Here is a 19,565-nt window from a genome sequence, read left to right on the forward strand (position 1 = left end):
GGAACAGCACAGTACTTTGTACAGGTGAATGGTGGGAATCACCTATGCAGGGTACCAGAAGGATTGTGCAGATTTGGCTTGAGCTATTTGCAGCCAAATATATGCCCAAGTCAAGTACAGGTGCTCCTGGAAACTGTAGTCTTTTCCAGGGTTGTAGTCATTGCAACAGGCCTCTCCAAAGGACTACAATTCCCAAGAGCCGCTATGCCATTCACAGGGCTCTAGAAGAATTAAAAGTGGAAAATACACCAAGAGAGTCTCTTTTAAAAAGTGATACCACAGGTGAGCTGTTGCATCGTAACTGCTGGGAATCTGCCAGCCTGTCTCCTGCCTGGTCTGATAAGTACCAAAAGGTGTCAGTGGAATGGCAGGAAAGGGAGACAGATTCAATCCAAATAGAAGCAACCAAATTGGGTTGAAGCAAAGAAGAACCTCCACCCCAAAAGCAAGTTGGGGGCCCCTTTGACCTGCCAAGGTGGCCCACCAAATCAGAAACAAAGCTGCTTCACACACCCGTAATGCATGCATAAGGGAACAGTGCTGGTCATGCTTCTGAGAGCTATCTTCAGCCTTTCCCAGGTACTGCTTGAAGTGCTACATACCTACCTATTTATGCCAGGGCAAGCAAACAAGCCAAACATATGATCAGATCAGATTTTATTTACAGTCTTAGAACAGCAATACAATACAGATACAATAAAATATAATGGAGCATACTGCTCTCAAATACCAAACAAATTACTATTACAAATTACTATTAATTATTGTTGTTGTTGCTGCTGCTATATCCATTAATCTACAATATTTAGTCAACATTATCAGACATTGATGCAGTGTAAAGTTATTTCACGATGGATTCTACAAGCCGAAATGCAAATTTTTAGCAATATTATATGAATTCTGAGCAGCCAAAAGATAATATACATAAGAATCAACCCAACATCCTGCTGTATTTACTAAAACAAGTAGTATAAGAGTTTTTCACAGATCACGGTAAAAAGAGCAATTTCCACCAGTTCAGAGCCACATGGACATATTTGGTCTACATATGGAATCTTCTGAGCAAACATATGATTGATGTTTTGATGGATAGTTTCCAATTTTTTTGTTAATCAAAAAACAATATATTTTAAGTGATCAAAGTACTTTTCTATGCTATGAAACAGAAGCATATGAAACACAGGCAATGATAGCACTACCAGATAAGTATATACATATGCACATGTCAACACACTTAACTTGCTTTTATTTGTCATGTCACGGCCTTCTCCCCCAAATCCTGGGAACCGTAGTTTCATAAGGATGAAAAACCAGAGCCACATATTTCTCATCCTAGCCCCCCACCCCAACAGAACAATAGAGGAGAGTTGGTCTTGTGGTAGCAAGCATGACTTGTCACCTTAGCTAAGCAGGGTCCACCCTGGTTTCATATGAATGGGAGACTAGAAGTGTGAGCACTGTAAGATATTCCCCGCAGGGGATGGAGCCACTCTGGGAAGAGCAGAAGGTTTCAGGTTCCCTCCCTGGCTTCTCCAAGATGGGCTGAGAGAGATTCCTGCGTGTAACCTTCTGTGAAGACAGTACTGAGCTAGATAGACCAATGGTCTGATGCAGGATATGGCAGCTTCCTATGTTCCTGGGATCCTGAGGGAGAGGAAATGAAAGTTAAACCAGTTTAAATCTATGGCGTGCCCATACACAAATCTCTGAAAATTGTGTCATGAGTACTCAGCTCAGTTGGCAAAATGTCAGAAAAAGTGACTTGTAGATGTATGTATGCTTGTATGTATGTATGTATACACTGCAGGTGTGCCTCATACATACACAATAATAAGATGGTAGTCTGTGCTATTGTTTGCTGCTTTGGAGGAGGGATGATGAAAGGAAAACAGAAGAGCACAGCATATTCATATTTGCAATCAAAATAGACTGATAAGTCTCATCTGCTAAGTTTTAAGGAAGATGAAAAAGTAAAGAGTGCATTTAACAGGGGGATGAAATGCTTTAATCTTTGCTGTTGTTGAGCAGGGCTCTGCTTGTGAGAGAGGCTTAAGTACCCATTATTCCTGTAGTCAGTGTGTGCTCAGCTACCCACCTGCTGAGTGTTTTCTCTGGCACTTTTTAATTAAGCAATGCCTTACAGTTGGCTGCAACACATTTTTAAGAGCACTTTGAAAAATAATTAGTTGGGACTTTTCTCAAGGTAGGCCACATCTGTCTGTATCATCCAGCTATGCATATAAAGAAAGACCTAGCAAGTCAGGAAAGCAAACTTCTTACCTGGAGTCTTTATGGCTACTTACACATGGAAGAGATTCTCACGATCAGCAAAAGGCGGGCTATGGGAGCTTAGCCCACTTTTTGCTGATCATCTGCTGACACGGGAGCTGAGAGGCTCCCGGCAGCAAACTCTTCTAATTCCCCCTCCCCTTAGTCGAGGTTAGCGGAATCCCGTCTTTTTGATCCTGTATTGCCATGGTGCGGCTCCACGGCTCAGCAACACACGAGGAGACCCCCAGCGGGAGGCTGGAACAGGCCTCCCGACCCGGGGGGGGGGGGGTCTCTCCAGAATGCACCGCATGCTCGCACGGGGCATCCTGGAACTTCCAGGGGGCACACGGCCCCCGATCCCTGCTCCGTGATGGAGCCAGCAGTCGTGTGGGAGGGCTATATGGCCATCCTGGGCTGTCTGGGAATCATCTGCGGGGAGTGTGGGCTAAGCCCACTCTCCCCACAAACCCTCTGAAGGTGGGTCTCATCGATCGTGAGACTCGCCTCATGGCCTAGCAATGTGTTTTAAGGTTCGCTTTACCAGAGATAAGAACATAAGAAGAGCCCTGCTGGATCAGCCTTGAAGGTTCATCGAGTCCAGAAGCCCGTTTTCCCTGCTAACTGAGCGAAGAGGCACCTTTTTAAAGTGCTGATTCTCTTTACTGAGCAGGGGGAGAGCAATTGGCCCTATCCAGCCTCAGCACAGCATCCCTCCAATGCCTATTGCTGGTGTCTCTCTTAGCCCTTTGGGGACAGGGATCCATCTTTATTTATCTTATTTCACTAGTAAACAATTTTGGGAATTTTTGTTGAAAAGTGGTATATAAATAGTCATCGTCATCCCACAGTGGCCAAGCAGGTTCTACAAGGAAGCCAGAGAGGCATTTTAACTCTGGAACTTGAAGGCTCCATTTGAATATTGTAGCTAAACAACTGAAAGAGCCATCCTTTGTGGTTTAATCCATTTTGGAAGCCATCTAGGTAGAGGTGGCCATCCTGCGGGCACCATATCACCTGCTTTGCCTCTCCCTGAAGCCTCCAGATTATCCCCGCACCCCCACATGCCAGCCTGGATGAGCTGTCTCCTAGCATCTCCCAGCTGGCCAGTTTGATGGCTTCCTTTCACTCTTTTGCTAGAGATGCTGGCCGCGTCCCCTGTTGTGAGTGCATGAGTGCTGGGGGTATGACCAGTGGCATTTTCGAGCCACCTCAGACAGTGTCAGCCAGCACTGCATCTAGGTTTTTTGGCCTTCACTACAACTGGAATCAGGAATTCTGCACATCAATTAAGTACTGTGTGAAAGGTCATGGCTGATGCCTACCTGCCAACATGCCCCTATTTCCCCATTCACCTGGATGGGGAAATAGGGAGGGACATGTTGGCAGGTATGCTGACATGCTGTGCAGCCTTACAAGGGTGGAGCAAGAGCTCTGCCCTCACAAGTAACTAATTATTTATTTATTTATTTAGTACATTTATATACCACCCTATACAAAAAAAGTCTCTGGGTGGTTCACAATATAAAACCATTAAGACATTAACATAGTTAAAACAATTTAAAATACAGTAAAAACTCTAAAACCTAAGCTATAAACTATAAACTAAACTATAAACTAAAAGCCTGACTAAGCAGGTATGTTTTTAGGTCCTTCTTAAAAACATTCAGAGAAGGGGAAACTATCATTTCATTAGGAAGGGTGTTCCAGAGGCCTGATGCAGCTCTCGAAAAGGTCTGGTTTCAAGTCGCCACCAACCGAACCGGTGGCATCTGGAACCAGACCTCCCCAGATGATCTTAACAGGTGATGGGGTTGATGAAGAAGAAGGCGTTCTCTGAAATACCTCGGACCCAGGATGTTTAGGGCTTTATAGGGAATAACCAGCACTTTGTATTTCACCCAGAAACTTATTGGCAGCCTGTGTACTTCTTTTTAAATGGGTATAATATGATCTCTTTGGGCAGCCCTGGAGACCAACCTGGCTGCTGCATTTTGTATGAACTGCAGTTTCCCAACTGTGTACAAAGGCAGCCCAGCATAGAGTGCATTGCAGTAGTCAAGCCTGAATGTTACCAGCATATGCACCAATGTTTTAAGGTTGTTTATCTCCAGAAATGGACGTAGCCGAAGAATCAGCCAAAGCTGATAGATAGCACTCCTGGCCACTGCCTCAACCTGAGAAATCAGGGATAGGTTTGGGTCCAGAAGTACTCCCAGATTACTAACAGCACAAAAGGCTTTGCAGCACTGGGCAGTGGGCAGGCAGAGGGGGAAGCCATTTTTGCTTCTTTCCCCTGCTGGCAGAAGCCTTTTTTGTTGTTGTTCCAGGAGTATGTTCATGAGTGTCATGCAGCCCTCATGGACATATCCCTGGGCACAATAAGGGCTTTTGCAGGCAGGGGATAAAAGCAAAAATCACTTTCACCTATACACACACCCAGTGCTGTGAACATCATGCACAGTTTTGTGCTCCTTGCAAGGATGGAGATCTTGCTTTGTCCTCATATGGTTGCACAGCATGTCAGTCACTTTCTTTACTGTTGCTAAGTTTCACTCCTCCAGGTATGATACAACTTATGATTAGAACAATGGGGATCCCGCCGCCCCCCGCCCTGTTCACTTTATATGACAAAAGGGCTAACTAATCTAAAGGTCTGGGACTAGGCTAGCTTAGGGACCTCTTGTACCCAAATGGACCTCCCCCAAAAGCCTAGAACTGGCTTCACAGGCCCTGCTTTGTGGACCACCATTAACTCAGACCTGACTACTGGGTATCAACAGACCATTTCAGTAGTGGTTCTGCAGTTAGAAAGGTCTTTCAGTTGCCTTATAGAAAGCATTTAGATGTATAGAAACTCAATTGAAATTTCTCAGAAATCTAAACTTTGGAGAGGAGCTCTGAAATTTGCTTCAAATTTCACTTCTCTGAAATTCTGGTTGCCCAAATGACCTGCAGTTGTGGAATTCCCTCTCCAGGATATCTGTCAAGTCCCCCCATCCCAGTTTTCGATGAGATCTGAAAATGATTTGTTTCATAAAGCATTTGATGATTATAAACTGAATTCTTATGCAAATCGGTTTTAAATGTCCTTTTTAAATCGCTCAGTGTGGTTTTTATTTATATTTATCTCTGCAGGCCACCTTGGGGAAAATACATTTAAAGCGGTATAAAAAGAAAGATCGTGAAAACCATACCTGTCAGTACTCCTATCCTTAAAAAGCTGAAACCTTCCAGCAGAAGGAAAACCTGTGTTAAAGAGGAAATCTTTTCTCTGGCTTGCCCACGAGGTTTAAGAACATAAGAACAGCCCTACTAGATCAGGCCAAAGGCCTATCTAGTACAGCATCCTGTTTCACATCATGGCCCACCAGATGCCTCTGAGAAGCCCCCAGGCAAAAGGTGAGGGCATGCCTTTTCTCTTGCTCTTGCTGCCCTGCAACTGGTATTTAGAGGCATCTTGCCTCTAAGGCTAAGGAGGCGGCATATAGTCACCAGACTAGTAGCCATTGATAGACCAATGAAGGTTCCATCTTCACTAATATTTCTTAGGCAATATTATTGGCAATTAAAATGATTTTTCTCTGTGCTGAGCATGCTATATCAATTCAGAGCATTTGTAAGAGAAATCAGCTCCTTTGCAAATGAATTATGATAACTTTGCTGAACCCGCTTAGACTGCATGCAGAACACTAGCTCCAGGATGTTTTCCAGAAAGTGGGCATAAGGTTTTCAGACTTTTCCCTAGATGTAACATTTGTTGATGCAGCTGGGTAAAATAAACACTTGTTAGAGTACACTCACCATTCAACAGCAGCAAATAATATGTTGGAATCCTAGGGAATTGCTAGTAGTAAAGATGACCCAGGGAGACTGAAGTTAGCTTCCTATAATCCTCAGTCCTGTCATTCTCCAAACTGGGATCCTGGGAAGTTAACCAGGAATGTTCCGACTGTTTTAATCATATTTCTTTAAGGTCCTTATAAGGGATAGCCTCCTCTAGCCTTAATGTTTAAGACAATTTCTAATAGCATATTGACTTTATAGAATCCTGCTAATTGGGCAAAGAGGCATCTTTTAAATGTTTTTTAAATGTGGTGATTCGGTTTATTTAGCAGGGGGAGAGTAACTGGTCATGTGAGAGCTGGTCTTGTGGTAGCAAGCATGAGTTGTCCCCTTAGCTAAGCAGGGTCTGCCTTGGATGCATACAAATGGGAGACTAGAAGTGTAAGCACTGTAAGATATTCCCCTCAGGGGATCGAGCCGCTTTGGGAAGAGCAGAAGGTTCCAAGTTCTCTCTCTGGTAGCATCTCCAAGATAGGGCTGAGAGAGATTCCCACCTGCAACCTTGGAGAAGCCGCTGCCAGTCTGTGAAGACAATACTGAGCTAGATAGACCAATGGTCTGACTCAGTATATGGCAGCTTCCTATGTAATTGGCCCTATCCACCCCCAGCACAGTACCTCCAGTGACTGTTGCTGGTGTCTGTCTTATGTTTCTTTTAGATTTTGAGCCCTTTGGGGACAGGGATCCATCTTATTTATTTATTATTTCTATGTGTAAACCACCCTGAGCCTTTTTTGGAAGGGCAGTATAGAAATCTAATAAATAAAAATAATAATAAATCAATCCACAGAAACGTTATCTGTTTGTAACACTGCTAATCCAAGATCCTATTTGTTTCAATAATACTTGTTCAGAGGAGTTTTCCTGGTGGTTTGTGCTTTGGTTTTCTTCATGATGGACTAGTTTCTTTCACACTATCCCTTGTCTCTGGAACTGCCACATTTTTTTCGAAGTGATGATGGTTTATAGAAAAGGTTGGCTATAAAAGCAAAACAGAAAACTAATTCAAGTAATTAACCCCCACCCCCTGGGAAACAGAAGCTAATTAATGGGCATTACTAATCATTCAGTCTTCTGAACAAGAAGCAAAAAACAGTTTGAATGTGCAAGGAGGAAACGCTTGATTAACCTTGTATGAGAGTTTTGCTGAATGGAACTTACTTGTGAGTAACCATTATAGAATGATTTTGAACATGCAGAAGCCTTGCTGGAATTTATAGCACTACATATGCCGATATGTTTCCAGGCAAAATACAAGATGTTGGTCATAACCTATAAAACCCTAAACAACTTGGGCCCTGGGTATTTAAGGGCCCATCTTCTTTGTCATGAACCCCACCGCCCATTGAGATCATCAGGAGAGGTCCGTCTGCATTTGCCACCGACTTGTCTGGCGGCTGCTCAGGGACGGGCCTTCTCCGTTGCTGCCCCGAGGCTTTGGGATGCACTCCCTAGTGAAATAAGAGCCTCTCCATCTCTGACAGCTTTTTAAAAGTCTTTAAAGACGCATCTGTTCACCCAGGCATTTAATTAATTTTGTTGTAATTGTTTTAATGTTGTTTTAGAATATTGTTTTAAAAATTTTAAATTGTTGTGTTTTAATTTTTTTGTTTGTGTTTTTAACTAAAGTTTTATTTCCTGGTTTTATTTTGTTGTAAACCGCCCAGAGATGTGAGGTTTGGGCAGTATAAAAATATGTTAATTAATTAAATACATACATACACTGGGGCTATTCACACAGACTGCAAAAATCGGGCTAAGGGAGCCTAGCCTAATTTTTGCAGTCCATGTGAACCACCGGGCTCGGCTGCGATCCCGGTGGTTCAAGAGCAAGTAACTCGCTCAAGTAAACCGTCCCTTAAACTGGGTTTGCAGAGCGAGTGCTCTGCAAACCCGGTTTTATGGATCGTGAGTAGCCACGGCGCAGCTCCGTGCCGCAGCTACTCATGAGAAGACCCCCGACCGGGAGGCTTAAAAGCAATATCACGACAGGAAGGTCATTCACACAATCAAAAACTGTGTTCTCTCTAGGTTTGGAAGCTGTGTGTGCTCCCAATTTTCAGTTGTGTGGAAGCAAGGTAGGAAGAAAACCTGGGTAGAAGTGATTGTGTGGAAGCTGTTTTCTTTCTACCTTGCTTCCACACAGTCACTTCTACCCAGGTTTTCTTCTTACCTTGCTTCCACACAACCAAAAATTGGGAGCACACACAGCCCTTAAATCCGGAGAGAACACCATTTTTGATTGTGTGAATGACCACATTGTGTCCTTACGTAAAGCATTATTAGCCAGCTGCCCGGCTAGAAAAGATTTAAAGGGCACTGCAGCTACCTATTGAGATAGCCAGATTCTGGAAAGATTGCCAGTGCATTACCACAAGGTAAGCCCTCTGAACTGATACAGGGTGTATCAGACATCCTTCTACTGGATCTGCTTGGATCAGGCCCTATCAGGCAATGTTTTCAGTGTGCAATATGGCACACTTTGAATTGGTCCCAGTTATCACATGGATGTAATACACAACCCTGTTCCATATAGCCATTTTGACTAACCACCACTTCCAGACCACTGCTGCATCAAGCTCAGTATTGTCTATAGTGACTGACAGTAGCATTCTAATGCTTCAGGGTGTCTTTCCCAGCCTTACCTGGAGATGCCTGGGATCTTCTTCATACACAGCAGATGCTCTACCATTGAGTTATATGGCACTATCCCCCAATAGATTCATCCCCCAATGACAACAGCTTGAGCCTGATCTGAATCAGTTTTCATTCTTCATCAACATTATGAGGCGCTTCACACAACCTGTGTGAAGCGCCAGACGGGGTTCAGCGGGGCCTTAGCAGTTGCTCGTTGCTGGGCGGCTGGATTGGCTCCCCAGACGAACGGCTGCTCCGGTCAGGTGCTCCTGTGCCCAGCCACGGCGCCATGGGGAGCTCCAGGGTCAGGGGAAGAGGAGCGCCGCCATGCGGCACCCCAGCCCCCAAACCCCAGGAAGGCACTGCGCAAGTGTGTAAACTGCATTTTGGTGGTGATCGAAGTATCTCATCCCCGGGGTTGCAGTTAGCCATTGCCTCAAACTGGAGTTGAGGGAGGAAGTTCCTCCCTCACTCTGGCTGTTATTTGCTGTGCAGGCTGTCCTTCAGGAAAGAAGGAAGGCTACACAGCCAGCTCCCCTGCCTCTCTGCAGTCTTGCTGACTACAGAGAGAATGCTCTCCAGAACGTCTGAATGCAGACTGGAGAGCAGGGGGTTGGGAGCGTGGATCTGCAGGTCCACTGGTTCCATATTTCATCTGAACTGGGCTTAACTGTAGTTTTAACTGTGTATAAATGTATTGTCCTGCAGGCAGCCGCGGCTGGCACACGGTCAAAAGGATGAGATTAACAGAGTGCTTGCTCCATTAACCTCATTTAGGGGTAAGGGTTTCTAGGCGGGCTAGCCACCAGAGAACCACCAGGCCCGCCGACTAGCCTGGTGGTTCTCATGACCGCACAAAAGCAGGCTAATGCAGTCCAGCACGCTTTTGTGCGGTCATGTGAATAGCTTCTCTGATAGTTCTTCATCAACATTACACTTAAATATTGTCACAAGTGGTAACTATACTGCCTGTGCCCCCACTACTATCAGAAACAGATGTATAGACATATAAGACTAGCACAGGGTCTCATTACGATGCATGTGGTATACAGAGAGCCCTGGACAACGTTCTGTGCAAAGAGACCCTAAAAGCCTTGTCTATATGGTTTCAAACCAAATAATTACATCTACTGAAGTGCATAAATTCCAGGAGATTTCATTAGTGTCTTGGACAGCATCCCAGTACTTTGAAAGAGAATCACCTTTATGTCCTGTTCAATAAGAAGACATGTGTGGAATGGCAAATGGTGAAATGTTGCCAAATAAAACATTTACTGTGCAATGTACTGATTTACAAAAATACATCATTTGTTTGCTTGTGAGACATGCTACAATACCGTGTTTCCTCTTGCGCTGTCATCTATGGGCCTGGTTCAAAGAAAATCTCTAAACTTCTTAGCCATGAATCTCATTTCTTCTTGCGGTATTCACATGAATAATAATTACTCACATGAATACAAGTTGGTATTGAGCAGAGATACCAGAAAAAGTAGCCAATCAATATATTAACTTTGTGCACTGAATCCAAAATACTGGCATTTTGCATGTCTAAAGGGCGTTTGAAAACAAGCATCAAGTTTCCCTTCTTCTCATTCCTTTCCTCTCTCTCATATCTGGTACCTGACACTTCAACAGAACCTGGTGAGCACTGTGAGGACGATGGCAGTAGAGATGGACACCTGCATCAGAAACACACACAAAAGGCTGCTTACATGTACAGGAAGGTGTTATAGACATTGGCTGGATTCAGACAAAACACTAAACTGGAGGTCCATTCACCTACAGTTTCGCTAGCCGAACATCCAGACCTGGGGAAATGGAATTAAAAGGGGGAAAGGACCCTAACTCATTTGTTACCTTTGGTTTTTATTAAGTTAGACCGCTGTAAACTGCATGTTGGTGGTGACCGAAGTATGTCTCATCCCGGAATTGCAGTTAGCCATTGCCTGAAACTGGAGTTGAGGGAGGAAGTTCCTCCCTCACTCTGGCTGTTATTGGCTGTTCAGGCTGTCCTTCAGGAAAGAAGGAAGGCTGCACAGCCAGCAACCCTGCCTCTCTGTAGTCTTGCTTACCACAGAGAGGATGCTCTCCAGAATGTCTGAATGCAGACTGGAGAGCAGGGAGCGGGGAGCATGGAACCACAGGTCCACAGGTTCCATATATCATCTGAACTGGGCTTAACTGTAGTTTTAACTGTGAAACTACCTTTCTGTATAAATGTATTGTCTTGGTTTATTTTGTAGGCATCGAGGTCTATAACACATGAGTACTCTAAAAGAGATGGAGTCTAAGTCAGGATGCTGATAAGATTTGATTTGGAATGGAGGACAGGGAGAAAACGTGGGAAGAGAAATATAATAATGTTTTGAATTTGAATAACAAGTTCGCTAACAGCTATGGAAAGAAACATCAATTTTGTGAGAGAGAAATCTGCCAAAATCACATTATACAATATGAATCACAGCATTGCTGCCGGAGCCAAATGAGTGAGTAAGAAATAAAGATTGGATACTTTCAGAAAGGATCGACTGTGGAAAAAACAGCATCTTCCTGGTTTTTTTCTTTGTATTTTATTTTGGTCATAGCTCTAGGAACAGAAGACTCTATTGTGAAAGGGATAAAAGGCATGTTAAAATCAGCTTGGTGTCTCTGGAGCAAAGCTAGACTGATTCCACAAATTAGTTCTGTGGATAACAACATGAGAACACATCACCTCATATCCCAGCTTTCCTCAAGTATTTAAACACTACGGCAGAATGATGAGCCAGAACAATCTGTGACAGCAAATCTGCTACTGGAATTTTGCACATTCAGGCGATTGTTTGATAGAACTTGGCAGTGTTCACACAGAAAATGGCATGAGGGAAGGCCACAGTTCTCACAACCCTTTCTGCACATGATGGATGTGACTTTCCGTCAGTGGAGCTCTTCTCACAATCAGTGAGAAGAGTTCTGGGGTGGTCTGCAGGGAGAGCAGGTTGCACTTACCCTCCCTGCAGATGCCCGCCCAGACAACTGGCGGCTGCTCCCTGCAGCTCCAAGGGTTGGGGTGCCAGGACATGCCGCCACGCACCACCCCGCCCCTGCCCCCGGTGCTCCAATAATGCACCGTATGAGTGCATGGTGCATTATTGGGATCCCCCTTCCAAGTGTGCCAGCCGCAACACACAAGCAAATAAATGGAGTTAAGGGAGCACTCACTTCCTTAACCTCATTTTAAAGGGAGGCTACTTAGGCGGGTTTGCCGTCATGTAGCTGCCGGGCCCGATCCCAGCGGCTCACATGGACTTGCAAACCAAGCTGGGCTCCCTTTGCCTGGTTTTGCATATGCGTGTGAATAGCCTCAGTGTGTACTAAAGTTTCAGGTGAATTCCAATGCCATGCACAGAAGCCCACATGCGTTAACTTGTTGCACACCCCTGAGAGAGCTGGAGTGGCTAGGAATTGGGATGGAGCTGTAGGTTAGTGGTAGAGCATCGGATTTGCATGCAGAAGTTTCCAGGTTCAACCCCTGGCAGCATCTTCGGAAAGGGCTGAGAAAGACTGCTGCCTGAAACCTTGGAGGGCTGCTGCCAATCAGCACAGACAATACTGACTTAGATGGATGAATGGTTTGGCTTGGTATAAAGCAACTTGCTACTCCTCCACAAGTTCTGGTTTCAAATCTTATCTCAGCCATTAATTTGCTAGGAGGCCTTAGGTGTGCTATGTTTATCTCAACTCTTTACCTTCAAGAAGAGGTTAATAATATTGGCCTACTTTAGAGGGCAGTTGTAAAGATTGGCCAGAGATCATATGCACAGTCCTTTGAAAACAGGCAAATGCTTGTCAGCATTGGTTGGAATTCTACCTGATGACCTTTTTAGTGAATTTGACTGTCAGAAGAAAAAGGGACAGGGCCGTTCTCCCAGGTTTCTGCATGGCTCCACAGAGGCAGTCCATTGGTTCATCTTCATCCTGACCTAGCCTGCCTGTAAATTCTTCCTGGGTCAGGCCTCTAGGCAACAGCTAGATTTTTGTTTGTCCAGGTATTCATGCCTGTTCTTCTATACTCTCATTGCCTTTTCCCAGTTTGTTAGCTTCCCTGGTTGCTTGCCTGCCCTGCTACCTCCTGCCTCAACTGGAGGTAGCCCAGGGTTTCTTAAACTTGGGCCCCCAGATGTTGTTTGACTACAACTCCCAGAATCCTCAGCTGCGATGGCTTTTGCTTGGGGATTCTGAGAGTTGTAGTCCAACAATATCTGGGGGCTCAAGGTTAAGAAACCCTGGTCTAGCCCATGGCTAGGCAAACCTGTGCTCTATCCAATTCTGGCCTCTGTCCAGTAATTGCCTGACAGGTCAAGCCAAAATGGTTATTGCCCAGGTGACCTAGACCTGATGTAGCTATAATCATCAGATCAGTGATGGTAACCATCAAGTAATCAGTCCTTCTGGTGTGATCAGGGGAATGCAGAGAGGTGTCGTCCTTTCCCCATAGAGCTCTGTCGGGAAAGTGAAAGGGCTACACTACACAGCAATCCCAATGCACACATCTCCACATGCTCCGGGTGCCTTCCCAGCCATTGCTGGGGTGGTACACGTTTTTGCTTTTGGTAAATAAGGCCCTTTGTACTGGATGCATGCCACACTGCACAGAGATGGGCGTGTTGTTGAGCCACCTCTGTGCAGCTCCGAAGCGCCATTATTCAGCGCCAGATATTCGAAGCACTAGGGATGTGCCGAAATGCCATTCAGAGTCTGAATTGCAGCACAATCCCTTTAAAATGGAGAGTTTCTGCAGCCCCTTTAACATGGAGGAGAGCAGGTCCATCCCTCCTCCTCCTCTGGCTGCCATTGTCGTAATCGTGGAGCTCCCCCAGCTATCTGTGTGCATCAGTGGTGCTCTCCCCACAGCTGCCAGCACATGGCAATTTCACTCACATGGCTGCCATGCACATGGGGGCAGCTGGGTGGGAGAACTGCCGGTGTGCACTGATAGCTGGGGGGAGGGCCACGAGTACAGCAATGGTGGCGGCAAGAAGAGGAGCAACGATGGACCTGCACTCCTCCATGTTAAAGGGGCAGTGGAAGCCCTCAGTTTTAAAGGGATTGTGCTGCGATTCGGATGCTGAATCACGTTTTGTGTACATCCGTAGCAAGCCCAGCCCTGCTGTTTAGATCTCCTCATATGCTTCGCATTGTGAAACTTGAAATTCATTTCAAACTTCACTTTTTTTGAAAGTGAAAGTGTCAACCTTAATTTAAATCTGAGCATTAGAAAAGCTTTTGGAGCTGTAAGTCTCACCTCATATTGGAGGTGAGCATTGTGAGTTGCTGATATTCATATTCCCAAGGCAGGAAATATGAGTTCAAGCAACATCACTAACACTAAGGCCATGCATTAATCTTTTCCATTAAAACCAGTCAGACATAAAAGTGCTGAACTCTGTCTGGATTGCACTCCATACGTCATTATAACAGCAGTACTATTTAATTGTGTCAGTCAAGGCTCTAACCCTGACTGACACAAACTATGCCATCAGATTTGGAGAACAACACAGTGGCCAACAGATTGGAAGAGGTCAGTCTACATACCCATACCAAAGAAAGACCTAACAGATTGTGCAGACCATCACAAAATATCCTTAATTTCACATGCTGGCAAAATAATGCTCAAGATCATCCAATGCAGATTGGAGCCCTACGTGGAAAAGGAAATTTGAAGACACTGAAGTGGTGGATAACTTCTGCCTTTTAGGATCAACCATCAATAGTAAAGGATCCAGCAGTCAAGAAATACGCCACAGACTAGCACTTGGTAGGGATGCAATGAAGGCCTGGAAAGGATATTTAGATGCCGTGACGTGTGTATACCTACAAAGATTAGAATCATTTAGACAATGGTTTTTCCCGTGACACTCTATGGATGTGAAAGCTGGACTTTGAAGAAGCAAGATAGAAAAAAGTATTGATGCTTTTGAACTTTGGTGCTGGAGAAGACTTTTGAGGATACCATGGACAGCCAGGAAAACAAACAAATGGATAATAGAACAAATCAATCCAGAATTTTCACTTGAGGCACAAATGACCAGGCTCAAACTATCATACTCTGGACACATTATGCAAAAACCCAGCTCCTTTGAGAAGTCCATAATGCTGGGAAAAGTTGAAGGAAAGAGAAGAAGAGGACGACAAGCAGCAAGGTGGATGGACTCAATTATGACAGCAATGAATGCACCATTGAGAGACCTTAAAGGCCAAGCTGAAGACCGATCATCCTGGAGAGAATCTATCTATGTGGTTGCTTAGTCTCGACACCGACTTGAGGCACTTAATCAATCGATCATTGCATTCCCAGATTTGTTTTCCACATCTTCCTTCCCCCCCCCGCCGAGGTCTGCATACAAGTATTCCTTTATTTTTGTTCTCCTTCTGCTGCATTTGCATGACTATCATTGGGACTCTGCTTCCCAATCCAAAAAGCCTGCTGCACCAGTGAAGTGGTTTGTAGGATCAAGACCATTAGGCTCCTGATATTTCTAAAGTGATGTACATTGCAGAGTGAGTTGTTTAGCTCTAGCAGAGCTGAAAAATTAAATCTGAATCCATCTCCCTGTCAGAAAGCGCAGGGTATAATAGCATTGATAGTACATGCCACACAATATTGGTTTTCAGTTTCACACCATTACTAGTAATTAAGGGATAATAGTAGCTGCTCACTGGTTTATGAGACAATAATCCTACTCCCAAAGGGATAAACTTCAATGGCCAAAAAGAATGAAATTATTGACAAAAAACCCAAAGCGAGCAGTGTTCTCTCTTTTAAACAAAGAAAAGAAAAATCAAAAATATGTTTGGAAACTATTCCCTGGGCATTTTAAAAGCACATCCTGCCCATTAAGAAATGGGCGGGGGGGGGATTGCCATTTTTAGCTGTTGATTTGCCATTCAGTGCTGGGGCTTTGAAAGCTAAACAACCATTTTATGCATCAAGCTAAAATTTGATCTGTTTAATAAATGGCTTACCTGGGAAGTTGAGAATCCTCTTTATTTGGGATTTTTATTCTATATTTTTCCTTTATGAAAGTCGAGTATCTCTCTGATGATAAGATGGCTATTTAGCTTCAAAAATGTTCTGCTGGAACTGAATCAGTAGCTAAGCTCATTTCCATCATGCTGATGTAGGCAGGGCTTTTACAGTCTGTAGGTTTCCAGCTCAGTTTTCAAATTGCTTCTAGTTATTTCAGCTCCTGATAGCAACATCGCTGAAAAATTAATGACTTACAAGTAGTTAGAAAGGAATGGGCAGGGTTGCTTTTAAGTCCTAATCACTCACCATTAACTAAGTCAATACTCCATCCAAGAGAAAATTAGTCGTAAAATCTTCCCATAGGCTACTATGCTCACAGCTATGTAAAAGGCGCAGCAACTTAAAAGGGGTGCTAAATGCATACTGCCCCAAAGAAGCTGAATTCCTCTTAGTGACTTTCTCATTGCAATGAGGAAAAAGCATAAAATAATTCAGAAGGATGGGAGAATCACTGTGATTCTAGGAACAAGGCAAATAAACGTATTTGCTTCCAAAAGAAAATAAGAATTGAAAGCAAAGGTCAGAAACTAATCCATGTAAGCTGATAAGCACTCAGTCTCTTGTTATCTCTTGACAAACATGCTCTTCCCTACTGACCACACTAACCACAGCAATACCTTAGATCAGGGATTCTCAGTGGTGGGTCCCCAGATGTTATTGGACTTCAAATCCCATAATCCCCAGCCCCAGTGGCCTTTGGTTGGGGATTATGGGAGTTGAAGTCCAATAACATCTGGGGACCTAACACTGAGAATCCCTGCCTTAGATCATCAATAGCATCCTGAAAACTTCTATTTAATCACCATGTGGGAATACAGAAACTCATTTGAGGTTTCTGAAATTAATTCAGCCATACTTTCTGCCCTCACATCTGCCTGGTGAAGAGATGAAGTTGCCTTACATTGAGTCAGAAAATTGCCCCATCAAGTTCAATACTGCTACTCTGACTGGTAGCAGCTTTCCACCGTTACAGAGAGAGGTCTCTCGCAGCCCTAGCTGTAGATGCCAGGATTTGAACCTAGGGCCTTCTGAATCTAAATTCATAGCCACAGGAACCAAACAGTTAAAAGAAATGCCACCACAACCCTGGATTCTCAGTGTTCTGAGGTGAGCTTTTGAGTTGTACAAAAATACCAACATGTATTTTTGATTGATTGATTGATTGAGTGCCGTCATGTTGTACCAACCAAAAATACCAACTGTTGCTAACTAAGCAAAGAAGCACCTTTTAAGGTGGGGGACTCTCTTATATTTAGCAGGGGGAGGTTGACTGTCCCTATCCAACCCCAGCACAGCATCCCTCCCGTGGTTGTTTCTGGTGGGGCTCTTCACATGATCAATCTACTGTTAGTTTGATGGGAATCGGAGATCTTTTTGGCGTGTTGCCAACCAGAGATTGGGGAAACCTTCTGGGTTTACACAACATGCTCTGTGGGATTGCACTTGCTGCAGGAATCTATAATTCCTGACAAACTGAGATTAGATTGATAGTTTGATTATCCTTGGTGACTAACTTCTATTTCTTTTACGAATGTGAGTCCTTTGGGGACAGAGAGCAATTTTATTTCTCTTTCTATATAAACTGCTTTGTGAACCTTTTGTTGAATAACAGCATATACATTATTATTATCATTATGATTATCCAACCTGTGAATATCCTAACCTCTTCATTATCCAAACCTACAGTCCATATCAGAGTAATCTAAGTACTTCCATAGACACAAACAGGCACTACTAGCAGTCACAATATTTTTATTTATATACTGCCCTTCGCCCTAAGACCCCAGGGCAATTAATAAGATAAAAACAATTAAATGAAATGTAAAAATAGAGCAAGTACAGCCAAAAGTTTTAAAAGAGCAAAGGACAGCTCATTGCCCAAAAGCCTGGATAAAAAGGGCAGTCTCCACTTTCCTCCTAAAGGCTGGGAGAGAGGGAGCCATGCAGGTCTCAGCTGACAGTGAGTTCCATAGCCTGCGGGGCAACAACTGAGAGAAGGCCCTGTCCCGCATGCTTGACAAACGGGCCTCAGCAGGTGTCAGCACATGAAGCAGTGGGAGAATGTTTACCTTATTTCCGCAGGGAGAATACTTACTTACTAGTTTGTTCCTGGATAGAGCATGGGCCCATTGTGCAACTTCACATCTTACCAACATGGCTACTTTGCAACCTGTGGTGACTCCTGAGGATGTGGACAAGCTGATTGGAATGGTGCAGCCTACCACCTGTTCTCTTGACCCTTGCCCGACATGGCTTATGCTATCTGGCAGGGCGGTAGAAGGCCTGGCAGAGATTATAAATGGGTCTCTGAAGGAAGGTAGGATGCCTTCTAGTCTTAAGGAGGCAATTATTAGACCTCTTCTAAAGAAACCTACCTTGGATCCCTCAGAGCTGAGTAACTACAGGCCTGTCTCCAACTTTCCGTGGTTGGGCAAGATAATTGAGAGGTGGTGGCCTCCCAGCTCCAGACAGTCTTGGAGGAAACTGATTATCTAGACTAGGGATGTGCACGATATTTATCGGCGCTAGCGGTGGTAGGGCTTTAAGGGCAGGGGAGAGTGTACTCACCTCCCCCGCCGCGTTTCCCCCACCGGCGCTCTCCAAATTTGAAGCCCCTCGGGGCGGCAGTGTTCCTCCTTGCCGCCCCGTTTGCCCCGTCGGCCGGAGGTGGCCGGAAGTTCCGAGCGCGCGTGCGCCCGTCGTGTGCGCGTGCGCACGGTGGGCGGGCAGGCACGCGCACGCACGCACAACGCGCACACGCGCGCTTGGAACTTCCGGCCAACGGGGCAAACGGGGCGGCAAGGAGGAACACTGCCGCCCCGAGGGGCTTCAAATTCGGAGAGCGCCAGCGGGGGAAACGCGGCGGGGGGGTGAGTACACTCTCCCCCGCCCTTAAAGCCCTACCCCTGCCAGCGGCGAATCGCCGAATCTGCCCTGACACCCGAAACGTTTCGGCAGCCTTTTCAATGGCCGCCGAAATGTTTCGGGCACAAGCCTAATCTAGACCTATATCAAACTGGCATCCGGGCTGGCTATGGAGTGGAGACTGCCTTGGTTGGCCTGATGGATTATCTCCAACTAGGAATTGACAGAGGAAGTGTGACTCTGTTGGTCCTTTTGGATCTCTCGGCAGCTTTCAATACTATCGACCATAGTATCCTTCTGGAGCGTCTGAGGGGGTTGGGAGTGAGAGGCAATGCTCTGCAGTGGTTCTGCTCCTACCTCTCGGGCAGGTTCCAGATGGTGTCCCTTGGAGACTGTTGTTCTTCAAAATCTGAACTTTTGTATGGTGTCCCTCAGGGCTCTGTATTGTCTCTGATGTTGTTTAACATCTACAAGAAACCGCTGGGAGAGGTCATCAGGAGATTTGGTGCAGGGTGTAATCAGTATGCTGATGACACTCAAATCTATTTCTCCATGTCAGCATCATCAGGAGAGGGCATAACCTCCCTAAATGCCTGTCTGGAGTTGGTAATAGGCTGGATGAGGGATAACAAACTGAGACTAAATCCAGATAAGACGGAGCTACTCATTGTGCGGGGTCAAAACTCGGGAGACGATTTTGATCTGCCTGTTCTGGATGGGGTCACACTTCCCCAGAAGGAACAGGTATGCAGTCTGGGGGTGCTTCTGGATCCTAGGCGCTCCCTGGTGTCCCAGGTTGAGGCAGTGGCCAGAGGTGCCTTCTATCAGCTTCGGCTGATATGCCAGCTGCGTCTGTTTCTTGAGATAGATGACCTCAAAA

At 45.1% G+C, this 19,565-nt stretch overlaps 1 long non-coding RNA gene across 1 annotated transcript; it reads right to left on the minus strand.

Moving 5' to 3' along the window:
• Positions 1-645: 645 nt before the first annotated feature.
• LOC128328348 (uncharacterized) lies at positions 646-15,916 on the minus strand. The gene is made up of 2 exons (XR_008309158.1): positions 15,757-15,916; positions 646-1,644 (listed from the first exon to the last, which is right to left on the minus strand). It is a non-coding gene; the product is annotated as an uncharacterized LOC128328348 (long non-coding RNA).
• Between the last annotated feature and the right edge of the window lie 3,649 nt (positions 15,917-19,565).

Source organism: Hemicordylus capensis, chromosome 5 (assembly GCF_027244095.1).
Source record: "Hemicordylus capensis ecotype Gifberg chromosome 5, rHemCap1.1.pri, whole genome shotgun sequence".
NCBI classification, from domain to species: domain Eukaryota; kingdom Metazoa; phylum Chordata; class Lepidosauria; order Squamata; family Cordylidae; genus Hemicordylus; species Hemicordylus capensis.